This window comes from Papaver somniferum, chromosome 1 (assembly GCF_003573695.1).
Source record: "Papaver somniferum cultivar HN1 chromosome 1, ASM357369v1, whole genome shotgun sequence".
Taxonomy (NCBI): domain Eukaryota; kingdom Viridiplantae; phylum Streptophyta; class Magnoliopsida; order Ranunculales; family Papaveraceae; genus Papaver; species Papaver somniferum.
In genome coordinates, this window is record NC_039358.1 from 176,214,514 (window position 1) to 176,238,486 (window position 23,973).

The window sequence follows — 23,973 nt, forward strand, 5'->3', positions numbered from 1 at the left end:
ATGGTCAGCAAAGGTGCGTCGTGATGGATATCCCTCAATGATGCAAGTCGGTCCTCCTCCTGGATTGACGCCCACGTGGGGAGTGGGGTGCACAAGACTTTGTCTGATCCTTCCCGCAGAGTTTCCCTTGGCTCGAACAGTTCCACTCCGCATATTGGTGCGTAAGGAGACAATGATGCAGGATTACAGATGACTTCCTTATTCAACATGGTCTTCAGGCACTGGTGATACGTTGAAGGGACAACCATACTGTCATGAAGCCACGGTCTCCTTAGTATCATATGATAGTCCGACTCCTTCTCTACGACTTCAAATTTCACTTTTGACTGAACGATCCCTACTGATAAATTCAGATTGACATACCCGTATGTGCTGGTCTGGTTTCCTTCAAAGTCTGTCATTGTGGTAGGCTTCCGTACGATCTTGCATGGGCGAACCTTGGCTGCCTTGAGAGTCTTGAGAGTAATCACATTCGAAGATGCTCCTGTGTCGATGAGGGCCCTCCTGAACTCTGAACCCTTGATGCGTGTGGTAACATGCAGGGCCCGGTTGTGACCTTCCTCCGTCATCATGTCGTTCTCTGTAAATGTGACATTATTTACAGATGTTTCCGATGCGTTTAGGACTTCTGGACGTGAAGGATCCAGGTGTACGTCCAGGGCTATCTGGTTAATTGCAGCAAACGTCTCCGTCCGCTGATTCTTCGAGAGTTGTAAAAGTTCACACAAAATTTCCACTAGAGATGCCGCTTCCTGATCCACTGGTCTCTGGTTCGTAGTAAAGCTGTTGATTTGAGAGGGACCAGTCCCCGGTGTAGAAGTCTCCGGAACGCTCATCTCTGATGTGATCTTGACGAGGAGATCAAGTATGCCATTTATCGCTTCCTTGATTAGCTCCATGTTCTTCGTATGAATCTCTTGTACCCGCGCTAGTTCACTAAATGTTGGAAGTTTCCTGATTATACCATCAGGTACGCCGTTGGGAGGAGGGGCATCTCCGTTAGAGGAATCACCAAGATTTGAGGCCGTTGAGGCGGTCTTAAGACCAACCATCTTGAAACCGATCAAATGGTATTGAAGAAATTGACTTTACAACCGAGAGATTAAGCTCCCAATGTGGTCGCCAATTTTTAATGGGTGAAAACTATTTCCGCTGGTTTTGGTAATTTGGGGTGTGTGGATGAGAAATGAATTTAAACCCTAAACAAATGCACTGCACGGGAGTGCTTGTGATTCGAGAAATCAATCTGTACAACTCCGGCCTAAACCAAGAAATGGTCGTTCCAGACTTGCTTCGTTCACAAAGTGAAGGAGATGGGATTGATCTTAGGGAGGGAAGCGAATAAGGTGTTGAGATTATGGAGGTGTTGCCTGTGTGTGACTTGTATCAGAAAGCTGAACTTGCTTGCAGAATGTAAGATATCAGTTCTGGTGTTTGGATACGGTTGTATCAACACTTGGTTTTTGTTGTCTTGTTCTGTCTTGGAAATGGGGAGTAGAACCTATTTATACAAGTCATTGAGCCTAACCCACGTCTCTCATGGGAAGTGGAGAAAGTGGATCGTGGGACCCACAAAAAGTAGCACGCGATGCTAGATTAAATAACTAAGTTATTTAGGAATTCGATACTTGTGAAGTATCGTGTGTATTTTATGCAGGTAATTGCATCGAATATATTCAACATGTGTGAAGCATCGCTGTTTTAAGGCTTAACGGAGTAAGTCGCGGATTAAGCATCTTAAAACAGCATCACGTCCAGCCATCTTCGAGTGATCGTTTGGAGGTTGTACAAGTAAGCCCTGACTTGGACGATCACTTTGTGTGGAAGAGTGGTGGACGGTGATCGTGGTGATGCCTCACTGGTCGCCTAACTCCTATCTTAGGCTGTCCGTCCAAGCTGGTGATGTTGGACGGACGAGATGGCTTGCGACCCACATCTGCGACCGTCGGATTAGGGTTTAGGAGGTGCTCGAACACCAACCTTTATCTTGGTCGAATCCAAGCATGGGACACGTTTTTGGCAGGGCCGATTGGGCATGCGTGTAGGCGGCATGCTAGTGTAGGTGTCTGTACCTCACTGTCCCATGGAGATGCGATCTAAGCCACTCAATTAGTCTGGCAAAGAGGAGCGGCTGAGATTGATTTGCGACAGAAATCCCATGCCGCAAAGGAATTGAAGACCACACGTCGTGCCTACTTCGGGCGCACGTTTCGAGACGACCAACCATGGTCGGTCTTGGCCGATCAGTCAGGCATACAGCCGGCAGGCCAGTGTACACGTCCGTACCTTACCGTCCCGTGAAGATGTGATCTAATCCACTCAATTTGTCCGGAAAAGTTGAGTGGTCGAGATCGATTTGCAGTTGAAAACGCGTGGCCATGCCTAGTTTGGGTGCACGAATCGAGACGACTAACCATAGTTTGTCTTGACCGATTAGTCATGTATGTAGGCGGGCCCATGATGATTGTGTTGACATGCACTGGGACCTTTGAATCTACATCTACACCCTCCATCTATGCCTGCGAAGATGGATGGTTGAGACTGATTTGCGAAACATGTGATGTGCCGCAGACCCTAATTAGGGTTTCACGTCCACGCTGCTTTAGCTGGACGAATTGGCAAGCCACGCTTCTCTTTTGGGGAGGCCGACCATGTGGGGCCCACGTTGGGCCGGTGGTGAACGCGTCAATACCTGCCTGGTGGCTATGGGTCCGATCTAAGCCATCCAATCATGCTGGTGAAATTGGATGGTCGTGATCAATTTGGGACCTTTAGTGGAATTTCATGCGACCCTCAATTCTTCACGCTGACACAACTTCAGACAAACGTATATTGCAATCTGGTCAGGTTAAGGAAGAGTCGGTCATGCAGGTAGGAAGAAGGTCCACCGGTGTACACCACGACGCTTGTTTGACCGGCTTTGGGCTGATCCACGCCGTCCAACCACGCCGGTGAAGTTGGACGGACGTGATGAACTTGAGACTGCCATAAGCGGCCTTTGTTTGTATGATTCCTCCAAGCTGCTTCATACCAGTCTGGACATCCAACTTCAGGCTGGTGTTCGGTGGTAGTTTGGGAGGCGTGGTAGGTATTCGACCGACCAGGGCATAAGTTGGCCTGCTGGTGGTCATTAGTGTAGTAGCCTGCTCCTGCTGAGGATCATCTGGGATGGTTAAATCGTGCGTCCGACTTGTGTGGTCGTGATTGTTTCTGAGACTGATATGGACAGTCCAGATTCAAATATGTTTAAACGGGCTAGTATAACACACCGAGATATGTAGCATGTACGAGTATTTCGTGCATACCTCATTATCAATGTTTGGAGATTCATGTTACTCTGCTGAGAGCAACACTCAGTCGTCATGCCGCACTAATAATGAGAGTTCAGCGGAACAGGAAATACAACGCTAGTCATGTATTAATTGATAACGCTATAAATTCACAGGGTATAAGAGATTGTTGCTACATGCTCCAACCTGGATGAATTAGTAAAGTGGAGAAGTATTCATCACTTATCAGTGGCTTCATCCTTTGCAGGATGTCAGCGCATAATTTTTTGGCTTTTTACAATTTTAGCCTTAAATGAAAATTCACCATCAACAAAAGTGTTTTAAATTTTTTTTAAAGTGAGCATGATCCGGTAAAATTGGATGTTATTTGTGGAGAATAATTGAAGGCGAAAACAATCTAATGAAAATAAGTAACATTCAAATGGATGGAATTTGTGCATAATTAGTGAAAGTGCGTATGAAATAGTGAAATTGTGTAAAAATGGATGTTTATTGGAGGAAATAGGTGGATAATTAGTTAAATTGAGTATGATATGGTAAAATTGTGTAAACTTGGATACTAGTTTTGGATGACTAGTAGAGTTGAGTATGATCTAGCAAAGTTGAGTAAACTTTAATATAATTTGTGGATAACTAGTAGAGTTGAGTATGTTATAGTAGATTGAGTAAACTTGGATGCGAGCTGTGGATAATTAATGAAAGCGAGTATAACTAGTTGAGTTGATTATGATCCAGCGATATAAAGTAAACTTAAATACATAATTTGCGAATAACTAGTAGAGTAGTGTATGATCTATTAAAATTGAGTACACTTGGATGCAGGATAATTAGTGAAATCGAGTATGATCTAGTGAAACTGAGAAAGTGAGTATTAAAAATGAGTAAACTTGAAGTAATTTTAGGATAGTTAGTGAAAGTGAGTATGATCTAGTGATATTGAGTAAAATTATACTTAATTCGATGCAATAGGTGAATAATTATTGAAAGTGATTATGATCTAGTGAAGTTGAGAAAAATTGGACTCAACTAGATGTAGTTGGTGCACAATTGTTGAAAATGAATACATGACACAGTGAAATGGTGTAAAATTTGATGCAATTGGTTGATCATTTGTGAAAGTGAATATGATCTAGTGAAATTGAGTAAAATATGATTCAATTAGATGCAATTGGGTAACTAGTAGAGTTAAACACAATCTTGTAATAAAAATAGTAAACTTGGAAGTAATTTTAGGATAATTAGTGAAAGTGAGTATGATCTAGCGATATTGAGTAAAATTATACTTTGTTCGATACAATAGGTGAATAATCGTTGAAAGTGATTATGATTCAATTAAATGCAATTAGTGGGTAAATACTAGTGTTGAACACGATCTTGTAATAAAAATAGTAAACTTGGAAGTAGTTTTAGGATAGTTTTTGAATATAATGCATATTTTCATCTCAATTAAAATTTAAACGTGCATTTATTTTCCTTTCGGTATTTGAGGTAATAAATATGACTAGTAGAGTTAATTACAAATTTTTAGCAAAAATGAGTAAACTTTGTTTTAATTTGTGGAAAATTAGTAAAAGTGAGTACAATCTAGGGTAATTGAGTAGAGTTGGATGCAATTAGTGGACAATAAGTAGAGTTGAGTATGATTTAGTAAAATTGAGTAAGCTTGAATATAATTTTTGGATAATTGGTACAATTGAGTATGATCTAGTAAAATTGAGTAAACTTGGATAGACTTTGTGGATAATTAGTGAAAACCATTATGATCTAGTGAAATTGAGTAAAATTGGACAAAATTTGACAATATTGGTGAATAATTTTTGAAAGTAATTGTGATATAGTGAGATCAATTGTATGTAATTGGTGGATAATTGGTGAAAGTGCTTATGATCCAGTGAAATGGAATAAAATAAATTGGATTCAATTGGTGGATAACTAGTAGAGTTGAGCATGATCTAGTAAAATTGAGTAAACATGGAAGTAACTTTAGGATAGCTTGGGTAAGTGAGTATGATCGAGTGATATTGAGTAAAATTAGACTCGGTTTAATATAATAAGTGAATAATTGTTGAAGTAATTATGATCTAGTGAGATTAAAAAAAACAAAAACAAATTGGACTCAATTGTTGGAAATGAGTATGATATAGTGAACTGAGTAAAATTAGATGTAGTTGGTTGATCATCGGTGAAAGTGAATATGACCTAGTGAAATTGTGTAAAACTGAATTCAATTGGATGCAATTGGTGTATAACTAGTACATAGTTGAGTATGATCTAGTAAATTTGAGTAAACTTGGATGTAATTTTTAAGATACTTAGTGAAAAGGAGATGGTACCAAGTACACCACCATTTTTTTTTGTTCGACAACCTGTATGGACAAAACCTAACACAATCACAAGTAAATCGAAATTAAAGATCCTTGAACAATTCAGTTGCGGTCGTGCTCCTTGCATCTGTTGAACCTCGTAAAGTTATACGAAATTGATTATGTTAGCTGACGTCCTTTACAACCTAAGTGTTTCTTCAACCTAAGTGAAGACTTTTGGTACCAATTTGCTTCTAACAAACAACCTATTTGATTTACCTTTTGTTTTTTTTGATCTATGTACGGTAATCGGTTTGTAATACACATAGTCCATCAAACCTCACGAATTGGGAAAACTTACACTTAGTTAGCTGAGAAACCTAGATTACTAACCACCTCTCAATAAGAATCCAAATAAATCGAAGAAGAGTTTAGATATCTATCTTGAGGAATCACAAAGTTTGATACGAAGAGAACTTTGTGATTTCTATCTATCTCGTTCCTGATCCGAGATAACAAGAACCTCGAAGATCAATAAGAACAAGATCATGATACACGAACTATCAGGTAAAAGATAACCAGACCTAGTTTCACGAATCCCAAAATGAAGTTTTAAAGTCGTAACCTAATTATATATTTCAGAAGAAACCTAGGTTCATAGAGGACGACTCTAGCAAGCAACTAGGACACAGAAGTGCCAGAAATTAAGAACCCTGCTGCACGAGTCTCTCTATTTATAGACTTTGAATACTCTAGGCAGCTTTGAATTCAATCTAACACTTTCTCATTCTAGGTTAAATTCTTAATAGGAATTGAAATTCTTAGCAGGAATTCATGTAATCACATGTATTTCTTTTTTGAAATTACCCACAAGAATATATACACTACTCCAAAGTTTGTTTTGGAATCGTTTACGACCAATCTGTATCCGTATGACAACCCGAAGTTAAAATATCTACCGTTCAAAGATTTTCATAATCCGTATGATGACTAAACTTCAAACTAAGATCCATCTTCGAAACATTACGTTAAAAATCAAATTTTTTATTTCCCTAATCTTCCCACTTCCTCTTACGTTTCTCTTTCCCCGCGATCTCCAAACCTCACCTCTCTCGAGTAAACGAAAAACCCAGTCACAACTATAACCCACCTTTACTTCCGGAACGAACACAGAAGAATCCCCGATCTTCTTCTTCTCATATACGGATGTTTTTGGTAACAAAATCGACTTCATCTGAAATCGCTCATCTCTCGTGTAACAAAATCACTCTTCTCTCTGTGTAAGCTATCGACTTCATCTGAAATCGGTCAAGGGTTTGTAAACTAGGGTTTGCTCAAGTCACTGTGTTTTCGTTACTCTTTCTCTAGCAGATGAAGATTGATGAACAAGATGAAGGATGCTGGAACTCCTAAAAGGTATAGTTTCACGAACCCTAACTTTGTTTTTTTTCTTTGTTATTTTAGATGTTCAATCTTTGTTCTCGAACGGGTTTTTTTACTCGATTTTGAACTAGGGTTTTTTAATTTGGGGATATGTTTTACTCGATTTTAAGTTCTTCTATCGATTATGAGATCTGGGTTTCTGAACTAGGGATTTTTACTCAGATTTGTGTGATTTGTTTATTTGCTAGGATTTGTTAATTTGATGTTTGATTCGTGTTTTGAGAATCTAGCGTTTGGTTTGGTTTATGGATTTTGCTGGATTTGTGTTTAATACTTTGATGAGTATGTAAGATAATTGTGTAGATTGATAGGCTGCAAAATTAACCTTTGTATGACAACTGGGAAGAAACATACAATTGGGGGTGGGGGTGTTGGTGTTAGGAATTTTACCTTGGATTTGCTTATTTATGCACACAAATATTTAACACTATCAAATATTTAGCAAATTAGAGACTATGAAGCAAGTGAACTTGGTAGTCACTACTGAGATAAAGAAGCTAGGAAGCAGTTACCCTTTTGTTCCGTAACTTTTTTTCTTAAGTCTGTTATTCGATTTTTTAATCAAATAGGAGACCAAATAAACGAGCCCGTTAGAATCCCGCTCAATTTTTGTTCTATTATGCTTTAATTCGGGTGCAATAGTTCATATCCTTGTGTTGTTGATAACATGACTACAACTGTTTTAAAGAAGTGGCAGCAAAATTAATTTTGTGTTTGGTTTGGTTTCATTCAGAGAACATGCAGTCATGGAGAAGATTAAAGAAGCACACAGGAGAGTGATGGTGGCTAACCATCCTGACCAGGGTGGGAGCATTTATCTTGCTAAAAAGATCAACGAGGCTAAGGTACTTTTGATGGATAAGGGTCGATTTCAATTCTTTCCATGTGAAGGTTGAACTGATTGTTGGGCTAGAAGTCATAGAACAAGTCAAGCTGGTGTTTTATAAAATAAAACAAGAAGAATAATCAACCAAGAGGGGTATGATTGAATATGAGTCATGACAATCTCTATTTTTCTTTCTTGAGTTTTTTAAGCTAGGATTTGCTGTTACGATTGACAGATGCTGGTGATGTTGGTGGGCGTACTCAAGTACAAGATCCAGATCCCGTTCCCAGATCTAGTAATGGCTTGTCTGAAGAAATAATTTCTCATAAGATTCTGAAACAGGTGTGGGTTTCTTTTTCTGAATTCTGTGATTTTGGTCAGCATTTTGTGATTTTAGTGAGTTGCGACTTATTGCGGTAGGGTTGGATGTCTATGGCACAAATCTTCTACATCTATCCAGTTATTATCTTATCTTGATTACTAAATGAACCATGTTTCAGGAAGTTATATCCAGAAAGGTATTGGTTGATGAGGGTTCAAGGCAGGTTGTCGAGGTGGAGCAAGCAGCCATGTGGAAGTTTCTTTGGTGGTCGGGAATCATAGCTGTCCATGTTATGGTTGGCCAAAACATAGATGATCACTCGGTAAGTGAAAGCTACTGCTGTCATATGCATAAAAATTTTGTTTGAAGACGTATACGAGAAGCATCTTGATTGCTGTTATGTTTGAAGTTTCATTTTGCTAGGCTATTCTAAGTAAATGTATTTGTAGTAATTTAGTTTTGCGTCAATTTTTTCGGTCGGCCATCCCACCGTAGATCGGGATATAAGAAATCAGTCACAAGAACCGCCACCACCTCAGGTTTCTAGCAAATCATAAAATCCTCATTTTAACTGATCATTTTGACTTAAGATGTATATAGAATAATCAATGTTTCCTTGTTTTGAATGCAGCAGACAATTGGTGCTGCTGCTGTTGGGGCTGGTTATGGTATTACCATTAACCGTATCTTCTGCTCCTCTTGTTCTTACAAGTTTTGATTATTCTTTTGTCCATTTAAAATTTTTATTCGATCTTTGTTTTTATTTTGGCTTGTGATTCGATTGAGTTAGGTTGGAACTTTTATCTGGTGATTGCTGATGACTTTGGTGTTTTAGAAGTAATTGAAATTCAGGTCTACTTGTGAATATTAGGTTTGTTGTTGTCTTGATTTGTTTTCTGGTACTAAATTTATATATTGCAGGTGAGAGTTGCAGTGGTATCGGTACCTCATTTACGTCATGACTGCTAAGTGTTGCCGGATTGCCTGCTAATATAAAAGAAAATAGGTTTGTTGTTGTCTTGATTAGTTTTCTGGACTGCTCTTTTGTACTTAAATCTACTAAATTTGTATTTTGCAGGTGAGAGTTGCAGTGGTATTGGTACCTATTTACGTCATGACTGATAAGTGTTAGCGGATTGCCTGCTAATATAAAAGAAATTAAGGTGATTATCATTTTCATCTTTTTCTCATGCGAACTTTAAAAAGCTTATGATTTATATATGGTAAGTTACAAATGCAATACTCTGTACATGGAAAATATACGTCTGTTATAGTAATTCTTGATTTTTGGTAATTTTGAAGATCTCTTCTACTTCCTGTTACACATGAGCAATAGAAGTTTAGGAACTGCAATTTTCGTGTTTCAGAACCTTTTCTCCAGCACTCCCTCCTCAAGCCTTGTCTTTTATTTCCTTCTTGGTTTGCGGGATGAGTTCAGCTTGTTGATGTACTTTATGCTGAGTGTTTGCATTTGTCTCTTTGTGAACGAAGGACTCATGCTGGTTGTTGCAACAATTTGGCAAGATATATGCTGGACCATTTTGACTGTGATTCGTACAGGTAACTGATGCTTCTCTCTTCTGAAAACTTAACTGGATGCAATCATGTTCCGAAGTCGTTGATTTGATTTTATGTATAGAATTCTGTTTTGTAGTTTGATTCTTCACAAGACTAAACTTTGTGCTCCTTCACCTGCTCCATTCAAGGCTTATTACGAAGGTGATGGTTTTCCCGATGTGTTTGATTTGTCATTGTTGTCTCATGTCAAGGTTCGTAATATTATTAGTACCTTAAAGTTTATACAGCGTCAGTAGTCTGTTCAGTCTGTACTAACCCAAGAACATCACCTTAATAGTATTGCTCAGCAAAGAACTCTTCTCCCGCTAACCAGAATCCACCTCATTTATTTTCATGCTTCTTATATAGAAAACTAGTATGTAACCCGTGCTACGCACCAGGGCTGACGGGTACTGTCGATTGGTGTGGCGGGGCTTCGCCCCGCGCCCGTTGCCCAAATGTATTCAAACATCTTCAAAAAAATCTTGATTAGTGACTGTTTTTAGTGGATATGAAAGTTTTGATACCTCAAACTATTTTTTTAATAATTAAAAAATAGTACATGTATAGTTTAAAATGATTTGCACACGGCGAAAGTATGAATTTTAGACAAGTCTATTATGTACACCTTTGACAATAGCAACTAAAAGCATCTACCAAATGTTATATATATTGTTGAAGCTAAAATTTTGTTTGAATTGTAGCCAAGATGGAAAGGATTTTCAAACATCGTTGGTTGACCAATTACCAAACTGTTTACCACTGTTCATCTCGCACCATCAAGGAATAAGAATTAAAAAGACTTCTTTTAAATTATTTCGGTTTGGTCTAAATTAACATGAGAACAAAAAGTTAGCTTAAATTAGAAATTATACAAAGTATAACTAAAGCATAAATACCATATAGTAGATTAATTATTGTAATAAAATCCATTGAATTAAAAGTTGTCACGACTTGAGCCTAAACTTGATTATCGTTCTTAAATAATTCCAATGAAATTCAATTAATTCAAAATTGCCAAAATTTGATTATCGTCCTTGAAGCATATATATAAAATTTATATTTTTACATTTATGTGTGTCATTCTTCCCATTGTGTGATAATTTCTTTCTGGTTGCGTTAATCGACATTGCTTATTTGTGTTTCTTGTTCTACAATTAACATCTATGAGTGATTTTTTTCTCGCAGATTTGTATTGTTGATTGTAAAGAAATTATCGTTTATGAGAAAAACCATGAACCCTGAAACCCTGAACTAATTAAAGACATCTAATTTCAGAAGATTTTCCAGGCATTGTAACCATGTATTCACTACAAATCCAACATATAAGTAACCAAAGCTAATTAAAAAGAAATTATGATTTGTTTAAAAGTTTTCCATGAGTCCAGGACAACAGAGAAGCCAATTAATTACATAATGATTCCCTAACTATTCTTTTTGCACTTGCTTAAGTTCAGGGCCAGCAGAAAAGGCCTAATCATTGTTTGGGAATCCTCTAAGTAGATAGACAATACCTCTTCAATTTAAACCCCTGAAAATTTAAACAATATCAACATGTACGTTCTCAAAACCCAATTCAAACAAGTCACCTTTTTTTTCAAAGAAATAGCTGACACTTGTTCAATATTTCTTCTCTTTCGAAGACATTTACATAAACAACGGTTACAATACCAAATTTCTTGCCAAAGCACATGCATAAATCAACAACATCAATAAAAGTAAAAATGGCGATATCTTTTTGTCTCCCTGGAACATCATGGTTAGGTCTCCCAAGGTGTGTTGGATATATATTTTGTTTGAATAATGGATTATTTTTTTGATGGAAATTTTCTTCTTGATTTATATCTATCTAATTACTTAAATATCACTCGTCTTTGAATAATGTCCAGAAATCTTTTAAACATATTCGACTCAACTCAGTTTTTCTATAACTAATTTATGCCTTTTAGCTGTCGCTTTTCATTCAATCGGCGTTCGGAAGAAGCTGATTTTCTTTTTGATATAAAAGGCTGAAAATGAATATACCCTTACTTGAAAATCTGCAGGGAACAAATATCTAGTGAAAAAGGGTAAGCAACATACAGTTCTAGTGCATAACTATAAAATCAGATTTAAATTTTTAGGCAGGGAATGCATCACTTAAGATTATTTTCTTTACCTTCTTTATGAAATTTGAAGTCCTAAACTGGATATTGTTTTTGATGGAACTCCGACATAGGCAGGTAAGGACAGGATGAAATGATAGATTTCTCAGAGCATTGTCAAAAGAAATCTCATCAACAGGTAATCTTAACCTCTTCAATATGTACGGTGGAAAACAGCCTAGTAGAGAAGCAAGGCAACAAATAATTTTTTCATTGAAATCCTTAAGACGCTTTCTCTTTGATACGCTATCCAATTTTTTATCTCATCGCGAATCTACAAATTCCAAGAATTAATCTAACGAAAACTAACATCCAAATAAGAAATAGAAAAAAAAAATGCAAAACAGTTCATTAAATATATATGCTTGGACATTGAAAAAAGCACCACTACCCTATAAAAAAACATGACTGTTTACCTTTTCCAGAGTTGATGCTACCCGAGCAACAATAAAAAAAATAGAATAGTATTAGTTTGCCTGGATAGAACTGGATTATCATTAACACATCTAACATGATAAATCTTTCAATACAAGAAACCAATACGCAGAAACTAACCAAGTTCAGTTAGGAGCAGTAGTTACATATTAAACCCAAATGCCCTTCACCTACGATGGGTACCATAAGTTAGGGTACCAATTGTAGCAAATGTGATTCCAACTTTTTTCACGCAAAAACGTTGAACAGAGAAGAGAAGCATGAATATTACTGAGGAAAATCCGATGACAACATCCAAGTAGCAAAGACAAAAGAAAAATAGTCAAGAAAAAATGCAGTTAAATGAGGCCATTTCAAACTTACCTTCCTATACCAATTTACATCGTGAAATGAAGTTGAAGACCATTATCTACATGTGGTGGCAAGGGCGCTTCAAAGACAACACTTGACCGAATTGTACACAATTTGACAAAAGAAAATTTTAGCGTAACACAATCTTTAAAATCAACAAATCTGAAACACCCATTACCATTGCAAGAAACACATAAATTAAGTATAACCGAGCAAAAAAAAATTTTAAAAATAAAGTATGTAGAAACACAAAAATCGAAAATCTTCTCTCTGCAAGCAAATGTACCTCTTTAGTAGATCGAATTTAGAGTATAAGACTGTGCACGTAGTTCCTGATACCTACAATAACAAAAAACAATACAATTTTTTTTAATAACAAACAACGAAAAAAGAAATCACCAATTAAGAAAAATTCGGAAAAAGCATGGCCATTATGGTAATTAGTCTATCTCTTCTACACTATCAACAGAGATAACTAACTGGGGCATCTCTGCGAAACTCATAGTATCATCAATTCCGTGATAAACATTTGCAAGCTCAGATACAAAGCTACACATTCCTTCCACGTATGGCAAATCATCCTTTTCCATTTCTACATAAGGATCCATATCCACTTCCTAAAATGAAAACGTCAAATTCATACCAAACAAACTAAATCCCCAAATTCAGCAATTTATCAAGTACCTAACAGAGTTACATTAACCTAAACCAAGTCGATTCAGTTCTGTTATATTTAACCCATGAAGATTGCAATCAAATACCTAATGCATGAACCAGGTCGACTCAATTCATATTCAGAAAGAAAAAAAAACTTGAGAAAAATGATGCTTGTGGGAATTGACTGGATAGAGAAACATTATCAAATTACCAGTGAACTATTCCATATAAACATCTTCGTCCTCTATGAAACTAAAGAGCCTCTTAAAATAATCCTTCGATGTAAACAGCAAGGTCTGCCAGTAAATTACTTGCATTTCTATATCGTTTAATAACCTTCAGTTTAGCCAATGTTAACTTTAAAGCATACCACGTTTACTGCAAGACCTGGTATATATTTTAATAAACTTATAGTTGAATATCTCTAATTCTCTACCTTAAAGATGGTGTGTACACCGAGAAGGTGCTGAATTTTCAAGTAATGCACACCAAAACATATATAAAAAGGAAGTGATACTATAAATTGCCTAATTGGATGAATTTTTTATAGATTACATAGTCCACAGTACATTTTCTCCTTACAATTAAAGAAACAAATTGTTCATTTAGCATTGCAGAGAACAGTAGGGATCACTGTTTTAGTTAAAGCAAAATATGAATGCTTAGTTGAACTAATCCATAGACAATGTATGAGCATAAGAAATTGAAAGCATAAGAAAGAAGAGCCAAAAAAAATGAGTGAGTGATGAAAATGCAAAATTGTCCATTCTGATCAATCTTTTGTTCATTTGACCTTGAACGTAAGACAACAGTAAACGAAATGTGGTACCTCAAAATTTGAGTATGGTGGAAGTGACAAATTTCATTAGATCGCGATTTTGTTCCCTATTGCTAATCTCAAGAATGACTAAAAACATCTAATACAAATTTCATTGGATCAACTACTTGCAGGTTTGCCATTTTGTTCCCTAGTGCTTGCCAATTTATATCCATTGGAACTTTCCAACACTTCAAAGTAGTGACCAGAAGATGGTACGTCGGTACCGCTGTATCAATTTAATCATTTCTTCTATTCCATGATAAACTGAAAGACTTTTTACCTTATTATATCGGAGAGCAAAGAGGCTGCATATGTATATATATGCTGGACAAATCTCAGTTCATTATATTTTGGGAATTGAGTTTGAACGGAGCATCCTCATCTCTACATAATAGAAAAGGACATACATATCCATGAAGTTTTTCTAGGTCATAGAAAGTCAGTAAAACCACTCAAGAAAACCTTAAAATTATTACCAAGAGGCGAGAGCAAAGACGTAAAAATCATAATAGCGGAGATTTTAAAGTCTAGGAAGACATTGATTTCGAAAAAAAATATACCCGCATCTAAAACTGAAATTTGGGGACGTTGTGAAAACTGCAAAAAAAAAAAAAAAAAAAGAAAAGAAGAAAAGCTTTAGTAACAAATAAAAAGATTATTTTCCACAGGACCATTATTCATTATCACACAACATTGAGAGGGGTGAGCATATCATATGTTTGAAAAACGATTATTCATCTTTGGCTGAGGTAAACCCGATAATCAAATTTAACATATGACAGTGTGAGAAACCAACCATTTTTTTTAACTATGAAACTTTGAATTTTGTATCTTTTGATAGAAACAAGTAAAATGTAAAGGGAAAAATAGATTCACCATGTTTTCGAATACTAAGCATATAATCTTGCAAAGGGAACATACTATGATTCATCAACATACTATTACTTACATATGTTTTCCGACATAGTGAACATTATTGATGTACGAATTCTAACCAAATTCAGCTGGGAGCAGCATTCTCTCTTTCTGTAGCATGGAAATTTGGGCACGAATGAATGCCAAATCTAATCTAGCACAACATTCACCAAACAACATTTACGTACACGGCCAAACTAATTAAGAATATATGTTACCCGATTGCTTAGTTAGTGTAACGAATAGAAAATATGTTATCTTGGTATTCGAGAAGACAGACGCAATGTGGACTTGTAAACCCGTGTAGATATGTTATAACTTATATCTTATATATGCGACATAGTGCTCAATCAATTCTTTAACGTACTGACAACCCGTCGTCATCGGTAAGATCCTTTTTGTGAGATTCTTTTCAAAAAAAGAAAGAAGGCTTTAGAGAAGGCAAAAATTATACAAATATAAAGAAGGAAAAACTATATGATCAAAATATAAGAAAAGAAAGAGTCAATAGCACCAATACTGAAGATAAGAGTCTACAACACATAAAGATAGTACTATATAACATATCAATTTTAATGTGTTACATAACGTACGATGCCGAATCAACATAACAGACTACTTGTTTGGTCTGATCTGATTTATCCTTTATTTATAACTCCATAGCTCATACAGTAACTTGTACACAAAATATTGAGCAAACTCCATAACTGATCATATAAATACTTTGCCCAAACGATATGGAGACACCCACAACCACAGTTCCGAATTAACAATACTCATGGAGAAGTTTGCAGTTGGCAATACCTCCTATGTGTTTCAAGAAATCAGCCATTGCTGACCGAAATCACAGAAGTTACCTTAACAATAACAAAAACTTGTATGTTACCCTCCGCCTCTGGTTGTATGTATCTTTTCCAACTCGGACTTGTTTTTTTTATCCTTTGTTGTCGTTATATTGGTTTAATATAAGAAAAAGAAAGGTTTCTCTTCTCTGAAAAAAGAATTATTCAAATCAAAATGAACTGTAATAATTCCTTGAGAGAGAGAGTTAGATATTTTGTTTTCATGTATTATAGCCTGCAGTAAGGGATGACAACGGAAATCAATAGAAAATCAGAAAGCACTTTGCACTTTGCATAAAAATCAACATATCAAAGACAGAAGATATTTACTACCACAGAGAAAAGAAGGGAACCATGAGCATATGCATGCTAGCTAAGTAGAAGAGAAAATCCAGCTGACAACTAAACAGCAAGCGTATATACGAAAACGTCAAACAGACAAAAAAAATAGTTTGCGGTGTCATTTTTAGCTCATTGGTTATGCTCTGCCTACAAACCTTCTTGCCAATTTTGAACGAACAGATATACATAAACCCCTTGCTGCAAGGAAAGATAAAATCAGACCGAAAATAATATAAGATTCAAAAAAGATAATATAACTAACATTGAAGTTCAAGTAACATGTCATTTATTTTTTTCTCGGCCTTTATATCCAGCCGAAGCATTACTAAACAGTCCACCTGCATATATACAATCACGTTAACTCAATCGGCAACTTCTTTTGTAAACCAATTCCAGCAACACCACAATTATGAAAAAAAACATACATATTTCTAATCTCCATGAAAAAAAAACATATAGGTACTTCTAAGCTCCAAAATCCGACAGTGAATGATCAAAAAACAATTTGTAATATATTGGTTATTTGGCTAGGGTTATAAACCTTGCTTACGGTTCTTCATTGTTTCTGGCGAGTTTGATAGCTTGGTATCCTATATGCGACTGTACGTGATTGAATGTGCAAACCAAGCACCCACGTAGTCTTGCAGTTCCTAGATTTGTTATCAAAAATATATTTAGTGTTAAACAACAGTCAAAGAAAATATGGATACATTTCCTTAAATACAATTCCAGAAGATCCTGGCACCTATACATTTCCTTAAGACTCTTATATTCATTATTCACAGCTGAGAGGACTTCAATGTTTAGACGGTTTTCATATTAGTGCATGTATACCTGAACTTCGCAGGCGCCAGGAGCCTCACTTCTCCCAGCCAAGAAACTTCCCAACTGTAGATGCACCAAGTGTCAAAGCTTTGACAATGTGCCCAGATTTTGAAATACAATCACCAGCAATCACAGGGACACCACTTCGCGAAGAAACAAATGAAACCTTATATACAGATGTTTTCCTAGATTGTTTAAAGAAAGGTTAGCACTCTTAATATAATGTTAGCACTCTTAATATAATGAATTCCAGAATCCAAAAATCGGAAAAAGTTAAGATGTAGCCAGAAATAACGCAACAGACGACAGGATAAGCATATTTCAGTGCCTCCAAAAAACATCATGATTTTATGAGCATCTCAAAGGAAGGTGGATCTGTTCCTTCGAGGGACATTTGAACCCTGCTACACATAACATCGTTACACCTCTCTCTGTTTGTAACTTTTGGAGTAAGTGATGGTCCACAGCTTAAATTCTAATAAGCAATGACTTTAATGTGTAACTTAAAAGCTAAGCTTTTAGCTATTTGTATGATTGAATTCAGATTTGAGATACGCATTAATTTAAGCTCTTGAGCTACATGTGTCTAAGGCATTCAATATCAACAAATTGGCAACAAAACAGAAAGTTCCTATTTGGTTATGCAATTTACACATCTTCAAGCAAATAACGAAATTAAGATATACAAAGAAATTTACCTGCCCTCTCCCAACAGCACAGACCTCTTGCGTTGTGCAAATCGACCCAAAACCCACACCAACCCTCAATGCATCTGCTCCAGCTTGAATCAAGTTATGTGCCTGATACGATGTAACGGTATTCCCAGTAATTACATCCAACTCAGGATAAGTATTCTTCACAAACTTAATCATCCCTATCTGATAAGTCGAGTTACCCTGTGAACTATCCAGCACCACTACATATGGTAGAAAAAGACTAATTAATACAAAAATTATACGACACGAAATGAGTATATGCATATGAAATAAGACCTAATGGCTGATAAATGATTAAGACCTAAAGGTCATATAAAATCAATCTTTGTAGAGAGATTAGTATGGGCAAAATATGAATACCTCACCGCTAACAAAAATACAAAAAATGAATAGAACCTTAAGTTTGGATGGGGAAATCACCAAAAAGGTTAGCTTCTTCGGCCAATTACTTTATTTACATTATCTCTCGAATATATCCCGGAAATCGTCTTTTCAAAATCCTGTTCATGTAGTCCCATGTTCACGTAATCCAACAGTTAATTTTCAGTAAGAAAAAAGTTCCACACATAACCTGTTTACCAACATAAATCATAAGAACAAATAAAAAAGTTAATAAATCATATAAGTACCCATATATGGCATCTGCAAAATCAAAACCCAAAGATGTAAATATAAAATCAAAAGACAAAATCCAAAAACAGAAAAATAACAAAAGGCAGTCGAGGGTAAAAGAAGCATTAAAGAACAGAGATCACGTGCATACGTACCTATCGAGACAATGATCACACAACCTGCTACAAAAGATCGTTTATGAAATTAATCAAACAAACGAATAATAATCTAAAAAACGATCAAACAAAACAAAACAAAACAAAAAATAGTCTAAAAAAATTGAACAATTGGGAAAAAGGAAAAAGAAACAACGGGAAAAAGGAAAAAGAAACAACAATATGCAATGTTATAACTACTCAGACTATCTGGATTTTGGATGCCCCGGCAAATCTAATGATCTACATAGAGCTATTTAAACAAAAAAAATCTATATACCGATAGAGTTCAGACTTGAATTACCAGCTTGTAGAGTAATCACATAATGTAAAAATTAAGAATCTGATATACAAATTATACCGTACATCAATCAAACAAAAAAATGAATTACCATGATTTAGATTGCCCGTATAAAGAAAACGAACAGATATCACTCCTTGTTGCAATCTGCATACCGTACTCTATAACAAACAGATATAATCCATAGCTAGCTGCAAGAAGAAAAAATTAGACTCAATTAATATAAAATTCCAAGCAAACTGTTCATTGAAGATGATAAAGCCACCATACTGTTCATTACATAAACAAATATGCAATTTGCATACTCTATCTATAGCCTATTGAGAATTAGACCCAACAACATTTCCATTAAACACATTACACTATGGAATCGGTAAAACATATAAGATTATACATGATATATTAAAACAAATCGATAAATCGAAAATCAAAAGAAAATAAAGAAATGATTAGGTAAAAAAATCATATGAGTTAAAAGAGATTAAGATTATGATTAAAATCAAATTAAGCGGAAAATAAATCATCATGAAGAAGATGTCGGACATCTATTCACACCCACAAAGCCAAAAAAAAAAAATGAATGAAAAATAACAACAAAAGAAGTGATTAGTAAACCCAAAAAAACAGAAGAAAAAAAATGACAAAGAGAAATAATCAAACCCTAACATCCTACCTACACAAATGAGAATAAAAAGAAAAAAACATTGTTACCTTGCTGCAGATCGAAGTTGGGAATAGATTCATCGTGATTGGTATACATATTCTGCAAACAGAAAACCTAAACATCACATTAGAAAAAAAATGAAACGAAACCCATATAATGCATTAGCAAAAAACAAACTTAACTGGCTTGTTTGTTCAACCGAAGAGGAAAATCGACTAAACACTACACGTTCGACTAACGAAATTAAAAACGTCGTATGAAACTCAAAAAGAAAGAGAAGAACAGAGCATTAACCACCGATGAAAGAATCACTAAATATACCTGCAAAAAAAATATTTCTGGAAGTTCTCAGATTTTTCATCTAAAATCATATATTAACAAAAATACTCAAAAAGTATCTCGATTTAAATCCTATAAAAAATAAGAAGAATTTCTCCGGTATCAACTGTTGATGAAAGGAAATAAATACGATACTGCCTTCCCTTTAACGTATAATTTGGCTAAATTTAGCATTAACTGCCGATGAAACAGTCACTAAACCTACCTATAAAAAATATATTTTTGGAAGTTCTTAGATTTTTTCATCTAAAATATATAAACAAAAATACTCAATAATATATCGATTTAATTTTTTCTAAAAATAAAAAAATTACCCAATATTAATTGTTCATGAAAGTAAATAAATTAGATAAAAAAAGTTAAAAATAAATTTACAGGGAATAAAATACGCACATAGATCCTACGAATATTTAACTTCCTAAATATTGTTGAAATATTCTAATCACTTAATATGCGGCACATTTTTTTTATACAAATCGTATTTTTTTTTAAATTTTAATTAAATATTATAAAATTCGACGGTTTAAATTTTATTTTAAAGATGTTAACGTGGTGTAAGAATATAAAAAGAAATCATTTAATCTGGAACATCAGATCGAATAAATTTAATCGAAATTAACGGCTACAAAATGTAGGGATATAGTTGTTTTTCAGCCAATCAGCAGCGAGGGTTTTGTTCATCGATCAATGGGAGGTAGGCCTGTCAATATTTTTCCGATATCCGGTATCCGTTTCCGAGTATTCGAGATCCTATAGGATTTTATCCGTTTTATCGGATATCAGATCGGATATTTTATCGGATATTTCTTCCTTAACATATCGGAAACGGATTAGACCCCATCCGAAATGTTAATATCCGATATCCGATAGTATAGGAACTTATTTGTAATTTATCCTAATTTCGAGTCTAGTATCGGATATTATCGGATATTGTCGGATAAATATCCCATAAGTGTCAATTATGAAAATGTTTTACAGGGGTTTTTAAGCTTTTTTGTTATAACCGGATACTATCGGATATTTATCGGATATCCGACAGCTTAGCCTATCGGAATCGATATCTGATTTTGATATCCTGTAGGATATTATCGGATATCGAATATCCGGTAGTGCTTAACATGTCGGATATCGGATTTCTAAATATCCGACGGATATTCTTCCATTGACAGGCCTAATGGGAGGCGAGGTTACCGCAACTCTCGACGTAGAGTGAGAGATGGCGTGGGGTTTTTAGGTTGTTGATAGAATCAAATCGTACTATTAAAATTGGTATAATTCTTCTTGATAATGCAGAAACTTCTGGGGTGCCAAAACAATTCCAAGCACAGCATGAGATGCTTAACATGCTGAAGCCAAGGCTCTTCTTGTAGCCACACTATGGGTTAACGATCTGGAACTGCAGTTTACTTCAAAGGGGACTGAAGCTATTACCCCATCAATGCTTCATTCTGAAGATGTATGCTATGCTATCTAGTGTTCAAATCACCATAGTTAACTATTGCTGTTATATTGGTCTGTCATGTGTTTCTAGATTTTTGGTGTAGTTAATGTTAGTATTATTCGAAAAAAATATTGTTTTCAGGTTTCTGTGCATGTGCAGGAATCAATTTATTTTGTAACATTTGATAAGGTCTTATTTGGAATAAAATTGCTGTTAATTCTGGGTAAATAAATTTGCCATTTTTTTTAAATATATCATATTTGAAAAGAAAATATTGATTTTGAATTAAGGGTTTGAGATAATGCCACATGGGTGGTGGATGATGTATCCAATTCAACAATTGAGATTTCATAATCTTTCATCAACGTGTTTGGTTGGAGATTTAGCCACGTTTCATAGCTTTTTATACGTGGATGGTGAAAGATGTATCTTTGATTCCCATCATGTCCAACCGTTTTGGTTTAAAATTATCGGTGCAGATTAATACACGTGAACAGTGATAGATGTCACAAATATGAACGGTCGAAAAACCATCATATTACACCAAATCTAGAACACAAAAATCAGATTATGCGTGTCTATAGAGAGCCAATAGCCACGCCTGAAAACAAATATGACGGTACAAGAATTTTAGGGAAAATAAATGTTTATCCTATGTGGACTTAGACATTCACCTTCACATACATTCCATTGGAGAAGCTCTAAAACCACGCGAGCAGAAACCACGCCAAGTCCAAACCAAAATGGCGTGTCTAAAACCTACGGACACACCAATTTGGCGTGGCTAAAGGGTCATTTTTTACTAGTGGCTCATATCACTTGGTTGAATAGAGTTGATACCAAACAGATTTGTTGTTCCTTTACTGTTTGGAATACGAACCAAAGGAATTGTTCCAAGTATGTGACTTATTTATAAGTTGGAGGCGTGGGAATACAGATGGAACTAGGTGAACTATAAGTTTAGTTGCTTGGTCTCAACTATACGAAGTTGATGTAATTTTGTGTAGCGGCTTAATCCTGAGAGTATTCAATTCTGGACAAGGTCCCGGGGTTTTTCTGCATTTGCGGTTTCCTCGTTAACAAAATCTTGCTGTGTCATTTACTTTATATTTCCGCATTATAATTGTTTTATTATAATTAAAGTAAATCGCACAAACGTTAATTCCTATTTACTTGATAAGAAATCTTATTGTGTTTGGTTAAGTCTGAACCTTTGTATCAAGTAAACATACTTCGTTGTTGTACTGTCTCGATCTCGTATCCATAGACGATCACACGAAGTGTGAACCGATTAGTTGTATTGTCTCGACTCAGTAAGTAGACAATCACTTTCAGAGAAAGGACTTATAGGTAGGAAAAGTTTTAGCTTGAGGTATATTTTGGTACCCTCGCCTTTTCAAAAGGTATGTGGAGACTTGAACTCATTTATCACTCAGAAGACTATTTCTATTCTATCTCCTATTGAGACAAAAGTTGTATATAACGATGTAGAATTTATTTTATACACGTTTCATATTTCGAGCTGAGTTGAAATCGCTTACATATTTCTCGAAATATGTGTTGGTAATCTTTCGCTTTAACCAAGTTCATCTTTATTCTTGACGAAAGTCAAAAGATGATCATGTGAAAATCGTCTGGTAACATCTTACATGATTTGTGTGAGACAGTCATTTGATGTAGACTCGGAATATTTCGTATTGATCTATTGATCACTTGAAAATTGCTTCGAAGCTAATAGTTTGTGTGAGACAGCTATTCTCGTCTTCCAAGAATGTTTCAATGATTAACATGAAGTTTAGAACGATTAACCATTGATTGGATATAGAACAGTATGCGTACTTGTATGCTAACTGTTGCAAGTTATCCTAAGTCCGGGAACCATAGTATGCATACCCGTGTGCATACTGGTTTGGTATTTGAAGTCCGGGAACTTAGTATGCATACCCGTATGCGTACCGGCTTAAAATTTCAAGTCCTGGAATTCAACTGAGTTTCGTCAAGTAATGCGTACCCGTTCGCATACTGGCGAACCCAGACCAAGTCCGTCTACTTAGGTATGCGTACTCGTTTGCATATTTGAGTGGGTTAAGTTTTAAAATTGGTTTGTTCATGAACAAATACATTTATATAATAAGGAATGCAATCTTTTGCAAACCTTGGATATAATGTTCATGAATTGATTCAAGTGAATCAAAATTGATTTTGCTTCAATTGTGTCTTATATACTTCTATGAGAATATAAACAATTGAACAACTCTAGAACTAGTTTCATTTGAGTCATTTGAACTAGTTGTGATTAAGATGAACAATGTTGATATGAAAGTGTTCATATGGATAACTTCGGTTAACTATTGTCGATCCAACCATGTGTACACGTTTGGGTACGGTTACTCATACCTAAATGAAGTCACATTTCATTTGTGTATAACAAGCTAAGTTTGATCTAGCGGTTGGAAGATATTAGTTTGACTATAATCAGGTTTTCATCTAACGGTGAATATTGAATGCTTTGTTACCAAGGTAGTATTGATTGCAAACCCTGATTTGAAGACTATATAAGGGAGAACTCTAGCAACTGGGAAACCAAATCCCACAACTCCCGTGTGATAATAGTTGCGACTAGAGTCGATTCTCCTTTAACCTAGGTTTTCCCTAAAACCATTATAGGTTAAC

At 35.4% G+C, this 23,973-nt stretch overlaps 2 long non-coding RNA genes across 36 annotated transcripts; one reads left to right on the forward strand and one right to left on the reverse strand.

Moving 5' to 3' along the window:
- The first annotated feature begins 6,589 nt into the window (after positions 1 to 6,589).
- Positions 6,590 to 14,768, forward strand: LOC113308706. 32 transcript variants are annotated; one of them, XR_003340004.1, is made up of 11 exons: positions 6,590 to 7,009; positions 7,770 to 8,015; positions 8,098 to 8,204; positions 8,363 to 8,723; positions 8,816 to 9,347; positions 9,676 to 9,744; positions 9,824 to 9,903; positions 10,930 to 11,515; positions 11,691 to 11,810; positions 11,960 to 12,024; positions 14,280 to 14,768. It is a non-coding gene; the product is annotated as an uncharacterized LOC113308706 (long non-coding RNA). The 32 variants fall into 32 exon arrangements; XR_003340009.1 differs by having other exon boundaries at positions 11,964 to 12,024; XR_003340032.1 differs by lacking the exon at positions 10,930 to 11,515 and having other exon boundaries at positions 11,787 to 11,810.
- LOC113308800 lies at positions 11,640 to 20,014 on the reverse strand. Of its 4 annotated transcripts, none has more exons than XR_003340090.1 (11): positions 19,842 to 20,014; positions 19,568 to 19,634; positions 18,948 to 19,047; positions 18,556 to 18,579; positions 18,209 to 18,359; positions 17,771 to 17,988; positions 17,082 to 17,257; positions 15,098 to 16,897; positions 14,709 to 14,745; positions 11,900 to 13,010; positions 11,640 to 11,780 (listed from the first exon to the last, which is right to left on the reverse strand). It is a non-coding gene; the product is annotated as an uncharacterized LOC113308800 (long non-coding RNA). The 4 variants fall into 4 exon arrangements; XR_003340089.1 differs by having other exon boundaries at positions 19,568 to 19,619; positions 19,703 to 20,014; XR_003340086.1 differs by having other exon boundaries at positions 19,568 to 20,014.
- Positions 20,015 to 23,973: the final 3,959 nt, after the last annotated feature.